Raw genomic sequence first — 20,466 nt, 5'->3', positions numbered from 1 at the left:
GACAGAGTCTGGTGGGTATTTAATACCACCCCAAAACATGGGAGTGACTCATCAACTCAGTGGAATAATAAAGCACAGGTTAACATGTTATCAGTTCAATCAAGCAGTAATGATAAAGCAGAACAATTAAACATGTCCTAAGTACTCTTGTTAATGCAAGGATGCATGCAGAATGATGCGTGCCCTCACGCGTACACCCTCAGTGTCTTCATCTTACGTTACGCATTACATCGCCTCAAAGTGCGCCACATCTACAAAGCACATGCAAATGCGGTGCATGAACATGATTACCAAGTGGTTATTAGTCATTTTCATACAACAGGACTGGGAAGCTAAGATACCTTCCTCATCTCACCATCCAAACAGTGATCCATTCTAGGGTCGTCAGTCCTAGACATCTCATACGATCATATGGTTTGAGGTCGTTGTAAAGGGCTCATCACTAATCAATGCACGCCTATCATACCTTCGTTACTACACTAAGGCTCGTCACCTCGATGCGATATCCAAGTATGCTCGAGGTCACTACAAAGGGCTCGTCACCAATCAATGTAGGCCGACAGCGCAAATATAGTGTCCCATACCACCATAATCAGCTCACGAGTTTAGTTGCTCACTGGTCACTACGGGGAGGCTCATCACCCCAGCGTAGGCCGACAGCTCGACCACGGTGTCCCATACCACCATGTCCGACTCATGAGTCTTAGCGGATCAAGGTACCATGGTTAATAGGATTTCATCGGTAAGTTCAGTATCCTAGATTCAAACAGTAGCGTCCATACATGATGAACATACATCGGACAATCGGGTTACTTGACGAACTCGACTAGCACGAGCGCACGTTGGGTTGAATGACATAGAGTGCGCAAACACTCCGCGTGGCCAAACCACTGCCGACAACTCTAATACGACTCGGGTTCATCTAATCACGTCCTTCGTGGCAAAAGAAATCTCAGCCACAATCTTAAGGCCGATTACCGATTTCCTGGACTATTCATAGTCCCAAACACATTACACTACGACAGATATTCGTATTAAATGTAGAACAGTAAAGGAACAACAACTCAAATCATGTAGTACACAAGCATTTGAAGAATATCTACTTAACATGAATGAAAGCATAAGTAATACTTGAATTTAAACAACAAAGAATGTAACTTACATGAAGGAAATCATACACACTAGTGGGAGAGTTGGGAATCACTTCTCAACGCCCATACTAGGTTGAAATATCACACTTTAGATCATTCAGACATTTGTACGAACACTTAGAATACATAATACAACATACATGACGTATGTTGAAATACACCCATTTGGACAATTCCTTTTGCCAAGGAGTTACCGCACATACCATTAGTATACATCCATGACAAATAATCATGGAAAACACAAGTGCATATTTTATGCGTATACGGTACTTTATACATACACATAGAATACACAAATCTCAATATAACACGTGCATATCAGGAACGCAAAGTAAACATAACATTTGGCATGTGAAATCTCATCCAAAACAAGAATAAACCATTAACTGGCATTGAAAGCCTTGAAAACCATAACCTATACACTTAAAGTCCGCACCTTAAGCCAGAAAAGAACACCGAACTGATTTCAGACGATATGTCTTCGTCAATGGCGACAAGATAACCTAAGACAAGAATAAAAATGAGATACAACAACACCAAGACTATTCTAAGCTCTAACACAGATTAGGGTTAGGTTAACTTACCCAAAGATGAACTTAGAATCGCCGGAATAACGATTCAAAGTGAAGGTTCAAGGATGAAGAAGAACAGGAAAGAATCTAAGATGATTCACCAACTTCTCTCTCACTTTCTCTCTCTTTCCTCTCTTTCTTAGGTAGGGTTAGGAAATTCGTATGGAAAAGAGAGCTAGGGTTTTAAGGACTATAAATAGGCCTAATATTGATGAAAATAACCCCAGGGCCAAGGTATACTTAGGGTATAACCAAAACCGGCCTCTCACGATCCAACGAAGCACTTCCGGTGGGCCTATTACCACGAAAGGTCGGACTTAAGCTCTTTGACCATGGATCTAGGTCAAGCTGAGTTTTCGTACTGACCGGATCTTCAGATCAGCCATGGCGGACCACACTCAATTCAATGGTCAATGAATCTCGATTAGGTCCACAAGCACAAGGACATGCCTGGGTCACCTTCCCTGATCAGAGGGTGAAATTGGGTCAGAATCCAATGGTCAGATTGCTTAAAATCGTCGCGCAAGCGACACGACTCAGATTTCATAAAATCTTATTAAATTTCCAACCGTTCTCACACTCTTCATTCCGGATTCAATCAAATCGACCCAGAACATCATATGGACTTAATTTTTGAGGTGATGGCCAAGTCTAACATGGTAACCGCAACAGCCTAAGATCATCGCTATCGGACTTTCGATGCGGGGTCTAGGTCCGATCCAAAACTTCTAAAAATTTTCAAGAACAACTGGATTTAGCGATGGATCCCAGATGTCATAGTAACATAGCGCTAACCATTCTACAGGTTTTGAGTCATGCAGATACAATTTAAAGTGATTGATGCAGATTTCACAAGCAATCGAGTATAGCGCTAATTACCCCAAAAGCTACTAAGGAAAGATTAGCACAAAATTTTCAGGGTCATTACATTCTTAAAGTTGATGCAATCTTTCTTGTACTGGAGTATTTTGTTATGTTGTATGATTGTGACATTTAGTAGTTTTTGAGGTTCAAGATTCTGTCCAATGTGAGTTTAATTTTTGTAAATTAAAAGCATAGTTTGCTGAGACTGTATACATCTGAATTTGCTGCAATTTTGTCATTTTGAACTTGTGTGGAAATGTTTATGCCGTCATTATTTGCTGTCATTTTGTAGAGCTTTATTTTTAAAAGCTTCAATTTATCAACATTAGTTTGTTTGTCTTATGGATTGTTGTGTTATGCTAGCGTTCAAACAACGGACCTCAAGATAACTGAGGAACTTTTCCATTTCTGTATGAGTTGAGTCAGATTATGAATATTTTCCACCATTTTTTCTATTTGGTTTCAGCATTGCATTGTTTTAAATGGTACTTGTGTTGGTATGTGCATTTAGGAAGTTGGATGGGTAATGACCATCATCCAAATCACTCATAACAAATGAGTGTCATATACATGTCTTTAAGTTTACCAGAGTAAATTTTCCATGAATGCTTCAGCATGTCAAGCTCATGGACTTGACATGGATATGTTTGATGTGGCCTAGGTGTGGAACCATTTGTCCATTCTAATGTTACCAAAATCAACCTCATTCTTTTGACAAAAAAGAAAAAAGAAAAAAAAAAGGCGGCACTAGTTAGCCATGAATTGTCCATCATATGGAAATTTTGATTTCATATGCCTTTTGACGATCACTTTGATTGGGTGATCATCAACACAAGATTAGTAGCTGCCAAAATGTACAGCCTATATTAAATTTAAGCAATTTGTCATGTCCTTTAATATTTCACTATCATTGGATGATCCAACCCAGCTAATGATGAACATTAAAGTTCCAGAGGAAAGCTAATGTTGTATTGGGTTGGAAGTGGGTTTGTTCCATTTGGGGTGGTTGGAGTTGCCAAATTTTGCTAGGTGATTTTTAAATTGAAATTTGTGGTTTTGGGGAAGAAGCATTTGGGGTGGTTATAGAACTAGGTTCTGGAATTTATAGTGATTTTACAGCTGAAATTTGTAGCTCTTGCTTTGAAATTGTAGGGAATATTTGAATTTGGAGGTCACCTCTTAAGGGTGCATTCTTGAAGACTAGGTGCTGTTTTGGCTTGAGTTCGTGTTCTGTTTGAAAGCTTTCAATTTCTATTTTGGTTGTTGGATTTGTGGAAAAATGGCTTGTATGAAGCTGGGATCGAAATCTAATGCATTCCAACGACAAGGGAAGGCATGGTATGGAGCATTCTCTTTTTTTTAAAAAAAAAAAATATTTATTTAATATGTGGAAACCAGTTTTAATTTTGTTGGTTTGCATTCTTCCCTGTTTCGAATTAGTTTCACATGTATTCAATTAGAAAAAGACGGTTTTAGAAGCTTAGACATGGATCTGAGACGAGTGTGTGTACAAGGTAGCTCATGTCATGTGCATGAGCTGCCTTGCATGCAAATGTGTGTACAAGGTAGCTCATGTGCATGGTAAGCCTACATGGATCTGAGACAGTTTTAGTTGAGCTGTTCTAACCCTACATGTGTGTACAAGGTAGCTCATGTGCATGCATGCATTTGCCAGTGTGGGATGAGATCCAATCCATTCATTAGAGCACTACCACTTGTGTAAGAATCAGGTTGGTCCTCCTAGTTGAAGCTTTTTTTACTATCCAACTGCTTTGAAAACTGTGGTCCACCTATTGATTGAACCAGATTTGTTTTCATGCAAAAGCATCTACATGGTCAAACCCACTTGAGACGGTTTGGGTATTGCACCTATACACTTTGCTGAGAGTCTTGCGACACAATGTTGTGTGCATGAGCTGCCTTGCATGCAAATGTGGGCTTTGCAAGTCAATCCACAAAATGATTCTCTGTTAAGATTATTTATTTATTTATTTTTTTAAGTCATGATAAAAAAGACACAATTCCATACCTCCATAAATCCTTAGATTTTTGGGTCAAATCCAAATCTTCCCAAGTCAATCAACAAAATGATTCTCTGTCAAGATAAAAAAGAAAAAAGTTATGCCCTTGCAGCCATTGTATTAAATTCTCCTCAAATCCATGGCATCATTACCAGACAGTGGATTTCCTTTTTTTTTTCCTTATACTGATTGATTTAATATGGATTTCCTTTATCCTGCAAATCAATCATCTGTCACTATGGGTTGGAAATTTCTTAGTAACTTATAAGGTTTCTTGATGTGGAATGATTTGTAAAAATTTTGCCATTGCAGTGTGAATTTGTCATTGCTTGAAATTTGAATCTCCAATGCTTTAGATGAAAAATGCTATGAAAGTACTCTTTTGTTTTGCTCATTCTTCTATTCTGAGGTCGGCACCATTTTCTGGTAGTTACTAGAAGATGGCTGATGCTGAGGATATTCCAATCTGGGGTACTTTTTGTCCATGAGGTCTATTGTTCAATGGTTTTGGGATCACCGAAGCATGTGCCCCACCTGTGCAAACTGAACATATTGTACAAGCTCTCAGCTTAAGCATTGTATAATACTTCCTAGTTAAACCAATGACCAGGAGATTCCTCAACATGATATGCTCTATTGCCCTGATTTGATAGTTTAAAAGGATGAAGAGGTAGATAGAAATGTTTCTAGTAGAGTTAAAGAGTTGGGTGGGTGGGTGAGGAGGAGATGTGCCTCTATAGTGTTGGGGTTGCATGCTAATGAAACATGAAGGTAGATTTTTTGTTCTACTCATTTCTCTTTCATTTGTAGGTGTATTTCTTTTCCGATAGGTCAGTGGTAGAGCTCTGTAGCCATTTTCTCTAGATAGTTATAATAGCTTGATGGAGGTAATGTTATCTTATCTTGCCATGGTTTATTTGTTTGATTGATTTCTCACTTTCTTTTCGATTTGCAAACAAGACGGGTTGCATCGGGCGACGTGGTTGAGAAGACTGTTGAGAGGAGGCAGAAGAGGATGATCAAGAACAAGGAGTTTGCTACTCGATCAGGGGCTAAGAAGCAGGTGGGCCTGTAAAATCAGGTTGCTTGTTTTGAAAACCAGTTACTTCCATTTTCTTTTTTTTAAGACTGAGAATTTATTCCTCATTGTGGCAGGCGTACACGAGCGAGCCGGAGAACAAGGTTTCACGTCTGGAAGAAGAGGATGAAAGGCTCAAGAAGTAGAAGGTGTTTGCCTATAATGAGATGGATGTTAACAACAGATGGACAAGGTATATATGCTACTTTGAGATCTCATTTCCAGTTATGTAGTTCTCGAATTGTCTACGCTCTTTTACTTCTTGAATTGTTTCGTTGTTCACATCATTTGATGTTTTATTCTTTTTAATTATATTGATGTACTTTATAGTGTTTTTTTTATCCTTCTCTTGTGTAATATATTTGTGCTCCAGGTTTTTATTTCGATGTTTTTTAGCTCATGGGTTTTCTTATTTTCTTTTTCTTTTTCTTTTTTGATGGAGCTTTTTTCCTATTTGTTTTCATTTATTGAATTGTTAATCCTCAATTCGCTATGTTGTATTGATGGGTTTATTCCTTCTATGCATTTTATGATTTGTTCTTTTGTAATGATGGGTTTTAGCTCGTGGTTTTTCTTTTGAAACTAATTACCATTCTCAGTCTTTTGAACCCTGTCCATTGCCAACCTCAGTCACCAACAGATGTAGAATAGTGGAAGAAGTATATATGAAAGTTCTTGTGGTTTGAATGGATTTGAAGGCTTGGAAGTGTTGTCTAGATGATACTAACTGTTGCTTTGTTTGCATTGCCTACTTTGTGTAGTGTGACGTCCATCCTAAAATGGGCCACGTATAATCAGAATCCTTCCTGTCCTCAGTGCAAGCATTTGTTTCAGTTTCTCAGTGTTTATTGATCACTAGATAGAAGGTACATAATGGCCCTGTTTGTTAAGTAAAAATGGAAACTATAGCTATCACACATTATACTTGTTACAAAAACAGGCAGGGATCAAATGCACCTCATTTACTGGCCAATTGAATTCATTTATCAATCTAACCAGAACTGGCCAATTGAATGCCACCTCATGGATGGGCCCAAGCTAAAAAAAATTGCAACAATCAGGAATATTTTAACCATTCCATCTGTATACCTTTTTTCCCCTTATGAGTCATGATCGAAATGGTTTCTCAGCCCTTAAAAAGAGTGAATGATGGGATGTGTATAAACTTCTAAAGTTTTAGTCTGCGACTCATCCAAGACGTGGCCTAGTGATTGGGCAGTCTTGGTCAATCGCCATGTGCACCAATCCACGGTTTGTAGGATTGGTGCTGATTTACTAAATAGTACCTGATATTTACAAACTCCTAAACTGAATTGAGATATTCTGATCCTGGCTGTATAGTATTCACGATTACATGTTCGAGGAGAGTGTTTGTCTGCTCATTAGAGCCACTTGGTTTGTGCCTCTACCATTGGAGGCTTAGGAAGAATCCTCTTACGAACAAGAAGCTATCTATCAGTATGAGGATGAGGAGGATGACGATCTGGATGATGAAGCTTACTTTGGCAGCTCCTCAAGCCTTCATATCGGTAACTGTAGGTGTTTTATACCTCTTTCGTATACCTCTTTAGTATCTGGATGAATTTTGCCCCTTTTTTTGGCAATTAATTGATTGAATAAAGGATTGTAATTGATTCATTATTGAATAAATGATTGTAATTGAATGAATGAATGATTACGCAGGTGGTAATTGAATGAATGAATGATTATAATTTTTTTAAATGTAGGCAATAGCTACGGATATTAACCGTAGCTGAGAATCTGACAATCGTAGCTATTATTATATCTGGTATATTGCTACTGATCTAGCACTACTTTTAGCTAGAAATACTATCCGTAGTTGTATGTACTTTTTGGTACAAAAATAATTGCTACGGATTATATTTGTAGCTATTGTAATCTATGGGTACGGATTAAATCCGTAGCCATAGGTTTTAGACCTATTGTTATGGCACCTACGACTACGATCGTGCTACAGACTAAAATCATAGCCATAGGCCTTTAACTACGGCTTTTATCCATAGCCTTTGCCTAGTTTTCTGGTAGTGATCTCACACATAGTCACATCCATCATGAACTATGTTTGTTTTGAATAGTCTTATGATTGGATCCTCTATTTAGAGTTACATTGAAGAAATCCTGATACTTGCATATTAATTCAGGATAAGGTTAATAGGTTTTAAATCATCATAAGATTTTAAAAAAGTCCTATTCACCCCCTCTAGGACACCTTGACACATCCCACATCTATTAAAGCGGTCATTACTGCAATTCCATCAACAATGAACCTATTGGAGAAATATGCACTATCTTCGACTCAAATATGCACTCGAAGTATCAGCTGTTGTGGCTCAGAACATTAGATTTGTGTCACTACCAGACCTCCAAAGGAGTAAAGAATGATACCTTGCGATCTAGCATTTACCTAAGAGGACGCCCGAGGTGTCTACGACCCCCATAACGATGCACTAGTGGTGGTTATGACCATATCCAACCGTAGAATGTTTTGAATTTTGATGGACACCAGCAGCTCGGCAGACATCCTCTTCACCAAAGCATTCGACAAAAAAGAGGTCAAAAGGTCCCAACTCCATTGCTCGGGTTCGTGGGGGATAAAATCACGTTAGAAGGGTCAATCTAGCTTCTAGTCACCACGGAAGAAGGGCAAAACATATCAACGACCATGATTGACTTCCTGGTAGTCACCTGCCCCTTTGTCTACAATGTCATCTTCAGACGACCTTCCCTCAACACTTTTTGAGCAGTCATGTCAACATATCATCTTATGATGAAGTTCCCAACTGACCACGACACCAGGCTAGTCAAGGGAGATCAACAGGAAGCTTGACAATGCTACTCCTTGGTGTTGAGAAACAACAAGCGATGACCATCACTTCCCTTAACCCTCGAGAAGACTCTATTGAGAGATGGTGTCCTGTGGAGGACCTTATATCAATCCCACATGATGAATTCGACCCGACCTGCACTGTCCAGGTCGGGTCATCACTAGCTCCAGCACTACAAGATGAGATGATGAACCTACTCCAACGATATTCCGATGTGTTCTCCTGGTCACACTAAGGCATGCCTGAAATTGATCTGAGGGTAATGGTTCATAGGCTAAATGTTAACCTAGACCACAAGCCGGTCATGTAAAAGCATAGAGCATTCGAAGATGAATGATATGCCATCATTGGAGAAGAGGTCAAAAAACTCCTTGAATCAGGATTCGTGGAAGAAATATACTGCCCAGACTGGATAGCTAACATCGTTCTGGTGAAAAAATCTAATGGGAAGTGGCGAGTTTATGTAGATTACACCAACTTGAGCAAAGCCTGCCCCAAAGATAGCTTTCCCCACCCTAGGATCGACCAGCTTGTCGACATCACAACTGGGCATGAGCTCTTGAGCTTTATGGATGCCTACTCAACCTACAACTAAATTGTAGTGCACCCCTATGATAAACAAAAGACAATCTTCATCATCAATAAAGGCCTCCATTGCTATAAAATTATGCCCTTCATGCTAAAGAATGATGGAGCCACATACCAATGACTTGTCAATAAAATGTTCACCCATCAGATCGGGCACACCATGGAAGTCTATGTCAATGACATGCTAGTCAAGAGCATCAGAAATATGGTTCACCTCTCCAATCTGGAGGAGATGTTCACAATTCTCAAGAAATATCAAATGAAATTAAATCCGAGTAAATATACTTTTGGAGTTGGTTCAGGGAAATTCCTCGGGTTCCTCGTCAGCTAAAGGGGGATAGAGGTGAACCCCGAAAAGATCCCAACTTTGCTCGACATGAGCTCACTGTTGAGTGTCAAATATTGTACATTTTCAGCTATTTATATCTTAGTTTTATGAACATGATAAGGCTTAATGGTATATTTTATACATGTTTATTTTGCAAGGTGAATTTAAAAGCTTTGATTGAAAAGAATGCTAAAAGCATGGATTTAATGCTCAAGAATCACCAAGGCAAAAGATGAATCTTAAGAGACTAAGAATGAAGAATTCACAAGCCAAAGATCCAATGAAACTAAGTACAATAGCTGAAGAAAGGACTTGAAAGAATGCAGAATCTCCAGCAAAAAAATAGATAGGTTCGGTCCAATCGAACCCAAGTTCGGTCCGACCGAAATCGCACAAAACAATCCATCAAAGAACGATGAAATGCAGGAGCTATTTGTCACAGAACTAGACACAAATTGAGATCCTTAGAGTCAATAGAAGTGATGACTGCTAATCAACTTTAACCTCCAGTTGAGGAGGCCCAGGATGAGAATAAGGTGCATCATGCACCCCTGCCTTATACCTTACAAGACTATTTACAACCGGCGGGGGTGAGCACACCTTCTTGTATGATTTTTCCAGAAAATACAAGAAATATAGAGATCAAGGCAAGAGTGATCCAACTTCTCCCAAAGTTTCACGGACTTGAATATAAAAGTCCATATATACACTTGAAAGAGTTTGACGAGATCATAGACACTTTATATTTTCTTAATGTGTCTGAGGACACGATCAGGCTAAAAAAATTTCCTTTTTCCTTGAAAGAAAAGGCTAAGACGTGGTTGCATTAACTACGTCCATGATCTATTGGCAGATGGAATGACATGACAAGGGAGTTTATAAAGAAATTTTTCCCATACCATAAGACGAACACTATCAGAAAGTCGATCATGAACTTTGCTCAAAAGGAAGATGAAACATTCTTCCAATGTTGGGAGCAATTCAAGGATCTTATCAATTCATGCCCACAACACGGTTTTGAAATGTGTTGTATAACAATTTTGTTCCATGAACGACTGACATCTTCCATGCGCCAATTTGTTAAGATGATGTGCAATGGGAAATTCATGAATAAAGATGTCAATGATGTGTGGGATTACTTTGACAAACTCACTGAAACTGCACAATCATGGGACATCTCCCCAAGACTTAGCACCACTTTTAAGCCTACTCAATCAAAGGAGAAATGCGGAATATACTTGTTGAAAGAGGAAGACGATCTAAATGCTAAAATGGCCAGTCTGATAAGGAAACTTAAGTTCATGAAACTTAAGAAGGATAAGGATAAGGAAGTTTCCTGCGGTATTTGTGCTTGTAATGTTCACACAAGAAAAAATTATCCAACAATACTTGTATTCTAAGAAATACTGAATGAGCAATCGAATGTCGTGAATAACTACCAAAGGCCTTTCAAAGGACTCACTTCAAACACATACAATTCAAGTTGGACAAATCATCCAAACTTCAGTTGGAGGAATAGACAAACTACTACTCCTCAAGGATTCCCTAACCAACTCTTAAATCAAGGAAAACATCAAGAGGATCCGGTCCTAAAACACATCCAAAATCAAGAGTTATTCAACCAGAATATAATGCAATCATTACAGGATCTCGAAACAATAACAAGAATTCTTGCATCGTCCATTCAATGGATGGAGTCATACTTAATGAGTGGGGAGAAGGGGATGCTTCTAGCCCAACCTCTCCCCAATCCTAAACTGCAATACGGAGTTAGTGACCCAAGCTCTTCAAATCTAATGGAGCAAGCCAAGTCTATCACCACTCTTAGGAGTGAAAAAATAATTTACAAATCTATTCCGGTAAGGGCCGAAGAGTCCAAGGACCCGGAAGAAGACACGGATGATAGACCTTGGACTACTCCACATGGATTAGAACTGGAACCTCTAAGTAAACCGATTGCCGCATTCCCCAGTAGTTGATTGCACCAAAACCTCTAGCCAACTCATAGGATATTCTAAATGTGTTGAAATAAGTGAAGGTCAACATCCCTCTTCTGGATGCTGTGAAACAAATTCCTTCATATGCCAAATTTTTAAAAGACTTATGCACAACCAAGAGACAGCAGAGTATCAAAAAGAAAATTTTCCTGATAGAAAAAGTGAGTGTCATCCTCAAGAAAGATGTGCCACAAAAATACAAAGATCTAGGTAGCCCAACTATCACTTGTATATTTGTGAATCATTAAATTGAGAACGCACTTCTTGACTTGGGAGTGAGTGTAAATCTGATCCCTTATCCGGTCTACGAACAACTGGGTCTAGGTGAATTAAAACCCACCCAGACCACATTACAACTAACTGATAGCTCAATTCGTGTACTGAGGGGGATGATTGAGGATGTGTTGATCCAGGTTGATAAATTCTACTATCTAATAGATTTTATTATCATGGATATTCAGCTCATCGCACACGTGAGCACTCAAATACCTGAATACTTGGTCGCCCATTCCTTACTACATCCAATGCTATCATTAATTGCAGGAATGGGGTCATGAATTTGTCTTTTGGAAATATGACATTGGAGCTCAATATCTTTTTCAACATGGGCAAACAAGCAAAGTATGATGATGAGGCCCACGACATTAATGTGATAGTCTCTTTTCTGGAATATAGAACTCTGATGACCTTATCCTCTGACCCTCTTGAGACATGCTTGGCCCACTCCCCTGATTTGAATGATGACACGATTAGGGAGATAGATGTCATGCTTTATATTACGTTAGTACTTGAAGTTAATCGGTGGAGGCCACAATTTGAAGAATTACCCTAAACTGATGTAGTGCCTCTACTGTCTAGCCTTAAAACACCGAAGCTTGACCTAAAACCTTTGCCCTATGATCTCAAATATGTCTATTTATGTTAAGATGAGACATACCTGGTGGTGATTTCTTCCCACATTAAGTAAGAATAGGAGAGTATGCTTATTTCTACTCTCATTTAGCACAAATGAGCCCTTAGATGATCAATTGCGGACCTCAAGGGAATCGATCCTTTGATTTGTACTCACCGCATTCATCTTGAGGATACTGCGAAGACCTCCCGACAACCACAACGTAGATTAAATTCGAACATGAAAGAATTGGTTAAAGCCGAGGTACTTAAGTTGTTGGATGTGTGTATTATATACCTCATATTTGATAGCCAATGGGTGAGTCCAACTCAGGTGGTTCATAAGAAGTCCGGAATTACCATCGTATCCAATGCTAACAATGAACTTGTGCCAAATAGAGTCACTACTAGTTGGAGAATGTGCATTGACTACAGAAAGTTGAATATCGTCACAAGGAATGACCACTTCCCTTTACCCTTCATTGATCAAATTTTGGAAAGGCTAACTTGTCATTCTTACTACTGCTTCCTTGATGAGTATTAGGGCTAAAATCAGATAGAGATAGCCCTTGAAGATTAGGAAAAGACAACGTTCACATGTCCCTATGGCACCTTCGCTTACCAAAGGATGCCATTCAAACTGTGTAATGCCCTAGCCACTTTTCAGTAATGCATGTTGAGTATTTTCTCTGACATGGTGGGGCAATATTTAGAAGCCTTCATAGACGGCTTCTTTATCTTTAGTACATCCTTCAGTGAATGTCTGAAAAATCTGAAAAATTTGTTGAAGCAATGTGAGGAAAATAATTTGGTACTAAATTGGGAGAAGTGTCATTTAATGGTTCCTAAGGGATTTGTTCTTGGACATATAATTTCATCCAATGGAATCGAGGTATACAAGGCAAAAATTAATCTTATCTCTAACTTACCTTCACCCAAGAGCAAACGAGATGTGTGATCCTTCTTAGGACACGCCAGATTTTATAGACGATTCATAAAGGACTTCAGTTACCTCTCTTGTCCTTTATGCAATTTACTTCAAAAGGATACACCATTCGAGTGGAGTGAAGAATGTTAGAGAGTTTTTTCTAAGCTCATGGGCATGTTGATTACCGCTCCTATCAAGCAGCCACCCAACTCGAGCATTCCTTTTGAGATCATGTGCGACGCATCTAACTATGTTATTGGGTGGTGTTAAGCTAGAGAAAAGAGAAGAAACCCTATGTTATTCATTATGCAAATAAAACTCTAAATCCTGCCCAAGTGAATTACTCTACTACGGAGAAGGAACTCTTGGTCGTAGTACTCACCTTGGACAAATTTAGGTCCTTCCTGATCGAATCCAAGATCATCATCTACACTGATCATACGTAGTTGAAGCATCTTCTTTCTAAGAATGATGATAAGCCCCGCTTGATAAGATGGATCCTCCTACTTTAAGAATTTGATTTAGAAATATGAGACAAAAAAGGAGTAGAGAACGTAGTGGTGACCATCTTTCAAGACTTGACCTCCCTGATTCCTTTAAGACGTCACCTATAAATGACATGTTCCCTGATGAACAATTGTTTAAGCTCTCTCATCTACCTTGGTTTGTTGACATTGCAAATTATCTTGCCACAAGTTTCACATCAATTTGTTGAACTGCGCAGGATAAGAAGAAAATTCTTCGTCGAGGTACGTAGATTCTTCTGGGATGACCCATATTTATTTAAATATTGCCCAAACCAAATTCTAAGGAGATGTGTGCCAGAAAATGAACACCAAAGTGTAATCTCCTTCTATCACTCTCAAGCTTGTGGTGGTCACTTTTTTGCTAAAAAGACCATGGCCAAAATTTTGTAGTGCGACTTTTACTGGCCCACCAGGTTCAAGGAGACTCATGAGTTCTGGAAGGCTTGTGAGCATTGTGAAAAATTGGGAGCGTTGTCCCATCGAAATATGATGCCTCTGAACCCCATTCTGCCCATTGAAGCATTTGATTCCTAAGGCATCGATTTCATGAGACCATTCCTCCAATCCTTTGGGAATTCATACATTCTGCTAGCAGCAGATTATGTTAGTAAATGAGTTGAAGTGATTCCATGTCGGGACAATGACCATTGTATAGTCATTCAATTCCTAAAAGAAAACATCATTTTTTGGTTTGGAACGCCACGGGCTATCATTAGTGATAGAGGTTCACACTTCTGTAATAGGTCATTTGAGAACTTAATAAAGAAATATGGCATCTTGCTTAAGGTAAGCACTCCATACCACCTGCAGACAAGTGGGCAAGCTGAGATTTTCAATAGAAAAATTAAACACATTCTGGAAAAATCGGTTAACCCTGATCACATGGATTGGTCAATTCGCTTCACCGATGTCTTATGGGCCTCGCATTGGAATGTCTCCCATTAGACTCATCTATGGGAAGGCTTGCCACTTACCTGTAGAGTTGGAACATAGAGCCTACTGGGCTATCAAAAACCTGAACTTTGATTTGGACAATGCTAGCTCGCTACGCAAACTTTATCTGAATGAACTGGAGGAAATCTGGAATGATGCATACGAGAACTCGAGAATTTACAAGGACATGATGAAGGTGTTCCATGACAGGAACATTGTAACACCCGGGTTCCCGAAACCCAAGTACACCACTCATTTTCCAAAAGCCCAAGTGTTAACCTTTAACAGTGGTTCAAATTTCATGTACATTTTTTCCTTTTCTTTACCAGACTTAGTAATCTAGCGGAATAGAAAAAAATCAAGTATAAGAGGGAGTTCAAATATATAAAACCAAATATTTGAGTGGTTTCCCAAAAACTTATACAAATCAATGTCTTAAGTTTTTACAATACATAATAGTACAAATTAAATACAAATGAAATTGGGAATAAAGCGTCACAAGGTCGTGTGGCTCCTCCTATTCAACATGAACACCAACATGCGCATCCTCTTCGTCTCCTGCACACCGATTATGGTTTAATAGCGTCAATGGCTATTGCAGTGAGGTATAACCCCCAAGATTTATTGTATCATCATGATAATTTAAGCATAGTTGTCAAGAACAATGTATAAAAATATTTTACAATGATTTCATAGTAATCAGATAAGGTTCATCAGATACGTAGTCATTACATAAATTCCACAAAGATAATCTTATTTAAATGAATGGATGCATGCACATGCTCACAGACCTGGGGATGCACATCCACCTGGTAAAAAGTCGTCATAGGAGAACTAGCCGCCTAGAAAAGTACTCAAAGGTATGCCCTAAGGAGGACTAGACACCCGAAGAAGACTATGCAACGAGGACACCCAAGGTGAATTATTCTCTCGAAAAGGTACACAACAGGTACACCCTAAGGAGGACTAAACACCCGAAAAAGTCCATGCAAAAAGGACAATCCATGGTAGTTGAATGCACACAACGATAACTTATAATCACTTAGTAAAGTACTCTACGGTATGGCCCATAGTGACCCAAGAAACCCCCGAGTCTTATATCAACCACCCGATAAAGTCCATGTGCCATGAAATGTATGATTAGCCCAGCCATTATTATTCTAATTACAATTAGCCAATTTATGAAAGCTTAAAGGTCACTATGAGGGTTCATCACCCAACGTATGCCAACAACTCAACATAATATTCTATGTCAACATCCTCAACTCATGGGAATCTAACAAATATAATGTTTAAAAGTGAGCTCGTCAACTAATGGCCAGTCGTTATTCAATAAGTAGAACTTACTATTACAAGGTTCTACGATTAAAATCCATAAGAGACACATGGGGTGATTATTCTATAAAAGTCGCGATGGGCAAACATTCAATTTAAGGATACGTTAAGAAGGGATTTTCCCTAAAAGCCACATAGGCAAAAAGGTTCCACAAGATGGTAAATCTACAACAAAGTTTTTATTTAATCTATTAAACAGAATAACCAATAGTTCTTGGGCCTCCAAAAACATCATCAAGTAATTGCAGATCGTAAAACAAGCCATGTATAATGTCAATAGTAGTAACACATATAAAGTAATCTTCTAAAACCTGATTAGGGGTATTTGGAATCAATAACATTTTCAGATGCTTGAACTTAAATCCAACCATCAATCATTCATAAAGAATCACATAAATGGAACCAACATTTATCATCATCTTTAATGTATATTGAATTAAAATTATGTAATTAATAAAATAAATCAACTAAGATAACTATCATGATGTAGTAAAGCTTGAAGGGTGATCCTCACCTTAGGATGCAGATTCTCTTCTAGGTCGATTAGAATGCATATTCGTACTCTAAGGACTGGTTCTAGCCTAATATACCATCAATGAATGATTAGGATTATCACTAAGGTCTTGATCATGAATCAAGCAATATTAAATCTACATCTAAGGTTAAGTTTTTGGAAAAATTAACATAATTATACAATTTAAACCAATTGAATTTAGATTACATTTGAAATTTACACTAAAGGCATGGAGATCGTTTACCTTTTGATTTTGTAATAAAAGGGGTCAACTTGAATCGATGCAATTTAGGTGCACTCACCTAAGTGAAGACGCAAATATGGAAAGTTGGGGAAATCGATTCCTTAGTTGTTGATACTTCGATCGATGAAGTCACTCCACTGACGGAAAAGAACTCAATGGTCAAGATTGAAAATCACCCTAGAATAGGGTCCTGATTGAGCTGGAGTCGAAGGTCATCTGAGTCGACTTAGTGAAGACTGATTTTCTCTCTCTCTCTCTCTCATCTTCTACCACACATGTAGTAGGTGAGTTCAACCACCATTCAGTTGAAACACATGACCAATGCGGGCTGACTCAGTGGAACGAACTGAGCCAACTCAGGGATGAGTTGCACAACTTGAACCTAACTCACGTTCAAACCCAACTTGGACAAAGGCAAGAGAAGGGATTCGAGCCATGATGATGGATTCCAGAGTGGATCCGGGGCCTAGATGGCATCACTCGACCCATCCTTAACAAGGGAATGGCTGATTCGACTCGGCAGGTGGCATGCGACTAGTGGATTTGAACCGACAACAACCTCCTCTCCTCTCCTCTATCTTCTTCTCCTCCATTCTCTACTCTTTATTTCTTCTTCTCTGCCAAACTCATCCAGTAAACCTGGACTAACCCAATAACTCGATAGCGATTCGACTTGGTGTGGCACGACAAGTAGTAGCTCGCACTCCCTGTCTTCTTTCTTCTTCTCTTCTCTTCCTTTTCCCTTCTTCTTTACTTTCTCTCCTTCTTCTCCATTGTCTTCTTCTGCTTCTTTCCTTCTGTTGGAAGGACTAGGTGAGACCCGAGACTTGGCCAGATCTTGCAGAGACTCAGACCGAATCAGCTTAACTCAGTGTAGTGGCATCTCTTTCTCTTTTATGCTTTCTATTTTTAGAAAGGGTTACCCTAAAAGGCAACTTTTATAAGGCTTTATGTAAGTGCTAAGTTGTAAATCTAGCACCCTGATTTGTCAAATTTTATTGTGCTAAAACACTTCAGTATGGTTGACTTATTTTTTTATAGATGGAAAGTTCACCTTCATTCGAAGATGAGCATGGTGTTATCTACATGAACGTTATATGTGCTACAAGTACGCATGTTCAACTACAACAACAAGTTGAAGTTCATCAAGTCGAGGTACTCACGCTCAAGTGCATCATTACTTCAATCTTCAAGCTTAAAGTTCAAGCTTATGTTAAAGCTCAAGATCAGGTCTCAAATTCAAGCTTAAGTACATTACTTCAAGCTCAAGTACATTTTCTCAAGTCTCAAGACACAGGTTCAAGACAAGTTCAAGGATTTAAGGTCAAGATTCATGTGCCTCACAGTGTCCTATCTACCGAAGCGACGGATGGCTCAATTTTAATACTCACATTTAAGGTATACATGACCCTAGAAAGACCTAGGATTAGGTCATTATCATTACATATTTAATTTGAGACATTATACTTATTTTAGGCTTTGCTTTGACTAGTCCTAGTCTTCGTTCGACTAGTCTAGGCACTAGCTCGACTAGTCTAGGGTTTTTCTCAACTAGTCTAGATTTAAATTTAAAATTTTAGAATTTTCTGGTAGGTCCTCGACTAGTCGAGTATCCTACTCAACCGGTTGTGGAGACTGGTTCGACCAGTCGAGTGTGGCTCGACTCGAACTCCAGTAACACGATTTTTATTCACTCGACCAGTCAAGCGCTCTACTCGACCAGTCTAACAGCCACTTGACTAGTCGAGGGCCTGTTTTATCCAATCGCACCAGAAAATTTGAAATTTCGTTCAGCTAGGACCAGTCGAGCTGAACCCATGTCCAGTCGAGTGAAATGATTTGTAGCCTATAAATAGTGGACATTTCTCTGAATTTTTCATTCATTCCAAGCCAATTCAAGCTACCACTCTGAGGGATAAGGTATTTAAAATTTATTTTAATAGCTTTTTGATTATTTAATTTCATGATCTCTTAATTCCATTCTATTTGATTTAAAAAGGGAATTTTGATTTAACCCTTTGTGAGATCCAAGAAATTGAATCCAAGTAGCCTAATGTTGGATTTAACTTAAAATTCATTTAGACATAGAACCCCTTCTTCTGTGGGATTGAACTTTGAACATCTTCGTCTACAAAGAAGTAGTTCTACCAGCTACATCGAAGATCATTCTTCAGATAAGTATTAATTTTATTTTTTGTATTTTTGATTTGTGAGATTTAGCCAGGAAAATCTCTGTTTGTGGTTTTGACTGAGATTAGCCAGGAAAATCTCAGCGTGGGGTTTTTGATTGTGTAAGCCCATTGAAAAACACATCTGTAAAGGTTTTAAGGTGAACCTTGGAAAACTTTCTTTCTTTGTGAAAGCCAATATCCCGTGGGTGTGGATATTGAGAGTGGAGTAGTTGTGTGGCTATTTCGAAACAGTTAGTGTACACACATGGACCACTATAATTCTTGGAGTTGTGGTGGATGATTGTATTTAATTATGTGTGTGAATGCTATAATCTATTTTATGCTTTTTTGGTGAATGTTGTAATAGCTAAGTTTATTTCTTTTGCCTCTAAATCAATTTGAGTTTTTGATACTCACAAACGTTCTAGAAATTAGGTTGTCCTACCATAAGCCATAGGTTTTTGGTGTAAGGTTGTCCTTAAAACAGCGTTTGTATCAACCACTTAATACTTGTGCATTTAAGGTTGTTTTATATTTCTACTATTTATGTCATCTTTCTGCATTTTATTTTTATTTGGCATAGTCCTATTCACCCCCCCCCCCCCTCCCTCTAGGACTTGGAGCTCGCCCTTTTCACTTTACTAATCCTCTTTTAGAGGGTTCGAACCTAACTAATTGTCGGATTAGTTACGATTTTAATCGTTTAATCCTTTGAGTTTTTATGATGTTATAGTCAAATCTAGCTTGCATGACACAAATCTAATGCCACATTTGAACTTTTGACGTCGTGGTCCTCCAGATGGACGACCCCAATCAAAAAATGGCCCCCATCACCAGGTGATGGGTTCTTTCAGCCAACAGAGGACATGATCTGGTCGGTAATGGTGATCCTTGGTTTAATGGGTCATCCTTCGATATGAGGCATTTGAAGGGTCTTGATTTGATCATTGATCATCATGGGGCCCACGGTTCATCACAACATCCCCGTATAAGCGATGGGTCACGATATTTTCAACCATGTGCAAATTCTCGTGTGAAGGTGGATTTCTCACAGAGCTCCCTTTTGTTGTAGAGTGGGCTAAAGTTTGCCTTAGAATGGATGTTGTTGATGCTTCAAAAGAGTTTCTAGAAGCTCATGAATGGTCATGATGAATCCACCTCGAAAGGGAAAGATTCCTTCCACCTTTCTACACAGTTGTACAAGCCCTGAAACGGCTAGATTGTGCAGCTCAAATTTGTATAGGTGGTTGGCTGAGATCGAAGGGCTTCTCTTCATTCGGATTGCCAACTTGACAAATAGATGAAGAAATGGAGCTTTCCATTTTTGGAAAGACGGCCGCACATAACCAATTTGTGCTAGTGATCGTGTACATGCACACGTGTGTCCACGTGTGGGAGGAGCTGGGTTTTGGTTGGATCTGCGAGTCATGCTTGATGGACGGTTCAGATCTAAGATTTGATCTCATTTGGAGCCTACC

At 38.9% G+C, this 20,466-nt stretch overlaps 1 long non-coding RNA gene and 1 other non-coding gene across 2 annotated transcripts; one reads left to right on the top strand and one right to left on the bottom strand.

Moving 5' to 3' along the window:
• Nucleotides 1-4,908: 4,908 nt before the first annotated feature.
• Nucleotides 4,909-7,446, top strand: LOC131223819 (uncharacterized). Its single transcript, XR_009160715.1, has 4 exons — nt 4,909-5,379; nt 5,569-5,879; nt 6,448-6,552; nt 7,028-7,446. It is a non-coding gene; the product is annotated as an uncharacterized LOC131223819 (long non-coding RNA).
• A 2,913-nt stretch (nt 7,447-10,359) lies between these two features.
• LOC131224412 (small nucleolar RNA R71) lies at nt 10,360-10,466 on the bottom strand. Its single transcript, XR_009160898.1, has one exon. It is a non-coding gene; the product is annotated as a small nucleolar RNA R71 (small nucleolar RNA).
• Nucleotides 10,467-20,466: the final 10,000 nt, after the last annotated feature.

This window comes from Magnolia sinica, chromosome 13, assembly GCF_029962835.1.
Source record: "Magnolia sinica isolate HGM2019 chromosome 13, MsV1, whole genome shotgun sequence".
Lineage (NCBI taxonomy): Eukaryota > Viridiplantae > Streptophyta > Magnoliopsida > Magnoliales > Magnoliaceae > Magnolia > Magnolia sinica.
Note: the sequence above shows the minus strand (reverse complement) of the source record. Positions and strands in the feature narration are given on the sequence as shown.